Source organism: Aptenodytes forsteri, unplaced genomic scaffold (assembly GCF_000699145.1).
Source record: "Aptenodytes forsteri isolate BGI_AS27 unplaced genomic scaffold, ASM69914v1 Scaffold155, whole genome shotgun sequence".
NCBI lineage: Eukaryota > Metazoa > Chordata > Aves > Sphenisciformes > Spheniscidae > Aptenodytes > Aptenodytes forsteri.
In genome coordinates this window covers 9,146,263-9,151,234 of record NW_008794446.1, presented here as the reverse complement: position 1 = coordinate 9,151,234, position 4,972 = coordinate 9,146,263, and the positions used below count along the sequence as shown (strand labels likewise).

The following is a 4,972-nucleotide window of genomic DNA, read 5'->3' as shown; positions in this document are numbered from 1 at the left end:
GGGGGGGGGGGGGGGGGGGGAGCTAGTGATCGATTTTTAACAAAAGAACTAGAGTACTGAAAGGCAGAATTTAAGAGTGCAACTACCTGCTGGAAAAGGAGCTTTTTTTCCTCTCCAAAGCGCTGCCTTTGATGTATGGCAACTGATCACTGATCAGATTACAGGCATTTGGTCTCAGTGCTCGTCTGCCTTTGATCTGCATGGTTAATTTTATTTTCCCGGATTTGGAGTTTCGTCTGGGCTTGTGCTGACATACTTTTTTTTTTTTTTAAGGCGGTAAAAGCATTTAATACAGACGCTCTGGCAGTGTGAAATTAAGCTGCAGAAAGCCTGGGCACTGGAAAACTTCATCAGATAACAGGTACTGGATTTTGTATTTTTTTGCAGTTTTGTGTTGCAAGATTTTAAAAAATACAAAGCTCACATAAACAACAATACCACACATCATTGTGTGTTCAAAGTTCGGAAGATTATATATTATTTATGCAGCATTTTATTTGCAACTCTAAGACAATTATATTGAGAATAGGCTATCTAGAATATAGAGACAATTGAAAACTGAAGCAAAATCAATTTTTTTTTCCAATATTTTGGGGGTATATAAGATTTTGGTGGCACTGCTTATTCCTACTGGCTATAGTTTAGTAAAGTTATATTCGAATACAAGCATTACATGACTTAGGGGAGTATTTATTTTCTAAGAAAAGACCAACCAAATTTCCTATGCACTGTGTATACTTCATTTGCTCTCAGTGCGTTTATTAAACTGTGACTTCTTCAAGCGACACTTTTAATACTAATAGTTCCATACTTGAGATGAAAAGTCTCCTCTTCCACAAGTTATTAGAACTAAATTTATAAACATAACATCCTTATATACAAAAGGGAAATAGTTTTATTTCAAGATTGAAGAGATGATAGTTTGACTATACCATATGAAAGGAAATCTTGATAATAAAAGCAACATTTTAGCAGAAATTAAAGAAATCTTAAGCTTATCTAGAGCAAACACCTGACTTTGCTGAACTTCATGGAAGTTTTGCTCCTATTTCAGTGAAGCAATTTGCATTCACAGTATTTTGTATTCTGTTCCTCAAATTCATGTTTATGAACATGTACTGTGTTTAAGAAAATTTAAGGCATCTACTGCAGAAATTCATTATAAAGGAACAATCATTAGAAGATTTAGGATTATTCACTATACATTTGCAGTTTTAAAGGGCCAGATTTTTGTGTGAGTTTGGGCCAAATCCATGAGTGTTCTGTGCCTGCAGCTGGAGCCAGTCTGTTAAAATAAGACTCAAGCTTCTTCTGTAGGTATTTAAATGTAATTTAGATTTTCAGAAGAACTTAGAACCCATAATTGGGGCCAGACTTGCAAAGAAGTTCAACATTCCAGACTTTGGAGCTCTTTGAAAATCTAGTCTTAATGGTGGATAGGGAGTTCTTCTGAAATACTGACTTTAGATGTATAGTCTTAAATCTAAATTTAGCTGTATATAAATCTTGTACATCTGTTTATTAACAAATTGCAACTAAAAGTCAGCATAACTGATAGCTGTTAAGCAGTGTTTGAAAACTATTCTTTAAGTTTATCAGTCCATAGGACCATCAAGATGTTCATATTTCAGTATGCACCATAGTAACGTGCAAACCCAAATTTTAACAGTCTGCTTGCATCTGAATAAGATTGTTATCAACACTTCCAGATAAATGTAGTCAGCTTTCATTAGTCAGTCTGCAATCTTTGTTTCTTCTAATTAAAAGTGTATTTGTATATATAAATTTTACATTTACTGAATATCAAGAGATAATGTGCCAGACAGATTAACTAGGCCTGACTTGGTATCATTTAGTTTTCTATACCACCAATTAATTCATATTCTGACTTAACAAGTCAATTACATTATAAGGAAAGTAATTAGCACTGCATGAATAATATGCATATAGCTGTCAAGAAAGAATACTGTTTAAGGCATAGCCAAAGCAAAATTTAGTATTTTTCCTTAAATGACAATGATGTACTAAAACATGTTTCTGTAACCCTGAAAAGATGGTTTTATTTATTAATTCTATACTTCACTGATGAGCTTCTCTACCTTTCCAATCTTCTCTTGCTTGTTGCTAGTTTTCTAACATGTACATTTATTTTCTGAAGAAAATTGTTTCTAAACCATACCTGTGTTTGCTGCAAAGTAGAAAGAGAAGCAAATTAAAAAAATAATGTGAGGATTCTTTTTCCTCAGAAGCCAAAATAGCTATGTGAGTCTAATACAATTAAACTATCACTATAAGGATCTGACCCATCACACAAATGGGTAAAGTTGCGCACAGAAGTAACACTGGTTAATCAGATAGACTACACTGATGAGTAGGACTTACATATATAAATATTTGCAATATTTAGGCCCTAGAAATGCATTTCAGAAACAGATTTTTTTCATTTTGTAAGAAGTCCCTAGGATTTTAGGTAATCTTCCCACATATTTAAATACAGATGGGCATTAACCCATTTACACTGAAAAATATCTTTGTTTGTCTGTATGTCAGTGAGACTGAAATGAAAGCACAGTTGGACATATTTAAGTGTGTGTGGGGGAGAGGATTTTCAGCATTTTTGTTATTTTAAATAGCAGTTCTCTGACAGTTTAGTCTTTCATTGATCTGACTTTTAAAGATTAAATAGTAATAATTCTTGGCACTTGCAACTTTGCTTTTACAAAGTGCTGTATAAACATTAATTAATCCTCAGGCTTAAGTCTTCAGAAAGAAAAAGTTCACAATGCTTTTTCAAGCAAATCTGACTAGGAAACTCACAAGCATATCATTTATTTATTAAAATAGCTTGAGCAATTTCTGATTATAAATAGAGCCATTTCCAAACAGTGTGTCTTAGATAACATCATAAACATATTTTAAGGTTTGTAATAGTTAAGACTATCAAAAGACATAGCACAGTTATACTGACATCAGTTTCCAACAGCTGTCATAACAAGAGTAGATCTATCTCACAGTTGACTGGGGGAACTGTGTTAGCATTTGAGATATGGAGATAACAACTTCCTATTGCTGTACAATTTCTGCTTCCACATCAGATATGCCACGCAACCTAGTCTTATCAAAGGGGTCAGCTGAAACTACTTTCCAAATGTTTCTTCTCTGCTTTCTCTACTGTAGTGAGAATCTCTATATTTGCATCTATGCTAGTTGCTCTAACAGTTCACTTCTTCCATTTCCTTAGAGGAAACATCACGATTTAAAACAAAAGAAACCTTGCAATTTTCAACATCTTTCAATGATGAATGGAATTAACTCATCCATTTTACATTTAGAGGAAATATTTTACATGCTACAACAGGGACTTAAACATTTAAGTTTCAGCGTTACAGACTACACGTTGGTCTTAATTCATTGGCATAGTACCCCCCTGTGTGATGAGAAAGTCTTAATGTTTCTTTATATGGTAATCCTCAGTGTTTAGTCAACACTTTAAGAACTCTGGGATGTTTTAATACACTTGTCTAACTATACTACTTTAAAACGAGTATCTGAAACACACGATGACTCCAAGAAAAACTCAGGCAATACATTTCACTGGTGTCTACACAAAACAGATAACATACAAAACCATTGTCTGTAAATAGCGAGAGGATGTAGCATGCTCAGTGCTGTGCAGCAGCTGCCATTCACCACAGATGCGCCGCTGTTGCACTGTAGCCTGCCATTCCTCACTGAAATTCCAGCCTCTTGCAGAGCTCCTTCTGGCAAGGGTCCTGAAGCAAAACTCTTCTTTGCAGGCCCTTTTTAAGATAATTAAAGGAAAACCCCCATAAATTCTGAGTTAGTTCAATTTTTTTAAATTGAAAACAACTCATTTTGCAGCAATCATTTATCTCTTCACAGACAACTTGCTGTATTTCAATAAGCGCTACTTGTTTTTATAAAAGTCCACGTGGCTGGCGAACTCCAAAATTTTATCGCTGTAAGAAGCTCCCAAAAATTCTGTTTATTTGAAAATGTTTTACTGCCAAGTATTTCCATTAGTTCATTCTCTTCAGAACCTAACTCAGTTCCCAGTGTATCCATACAATTGTCTAGACTGTAGTGGTATCATTAACTTTTTCATTAAAAGTAAAACCAATGACCTGAAATCCCTGCAGTAGTAGTTCTTTCTCCAAGGTCTCCAAGATTGGTTTCACCAATGTTGGAGCATCACTAACTCCAGCAAAGCTCCTAGTTTACATCACAGTAAGTAGCAGTAACATATACCCTTTCTAGTGACTGTGAACAATTTATTCTCTGTGAAGGGCTGGATTTCTGAACTCGCATTTGGTATTGACACCATGCTCATAGCTGGGTAACTTGTTACCTGCAGAATGGAAAAATATTTCAGATTCTGAGCTAGCAGGAAAAAAAGCTACTCAAGTACTTTGGAGAGGAGAGAATTTTGCAGTGCATTGTCAGAGGGCCTCGATCATGGTCTTTGGGTGGGATAGGCAAAAGAGAATTTGGTGAGGTACAAGGACTCACTCCTTCTACACTCACCTTCTCAATGGCAGCAAATGTTTTTTTTGTCTGGTCCGCTTAACAACAGCCCAACAGTCTGGGGCTAGGCAGCCATAAACATTTCTAAGCCAGAGCTCCTACTGAGGGAGATCAGCAGCACCAAGGCTGCTGCCCCCAAAGCCCAGGCTGTCTCTGGAGACAGGGTGGCAGCTGCAGCCTGCGATGAACCACCGAGGTGCGCACAGCAGGTCTCCGCCATCCTCCTGGTAGGATAAAAGGGACTCGAGCGCCTCATTTGTGGTTCATCCAGGTTTAGCACCACTAGTACAAGACACACCCCACCACTGACCACCAGGTACACATCTGCCGGCAGGGAGGAGACCTAAGCGGGAGGCGGGCAGCGCCCCACAGAAGACGAGGCGGGAGCAAGGCCCCTCCCGCCCCCTGAGGCGGCGGGCGCTAACGG

At 37.1% G+C, this 4,972-nt stretch overlaps 1 protein-coding gene across 1 annotated transcript in view; it reads left to right on the top strand.

The window, feature by feature from the left end:
- Positions 1 to 308: 308 nt before the first annotated feature.
- Positions 309 to 4,972, top strand: part of TNFRSF19 (TNF receptor superfamily member 19) — a 57,808-nt gene continuing 53,144 nt past the window's right edge. Inside the window, exon 1 of the mRNA XM_009290243.2 lies at positions 309 to 361. The gene's annotated coding sequence lies outside the window, so the exon portion shown is untranslated. The remainder of the gene's footprint in view (positions 362 to 4,972) is intronic.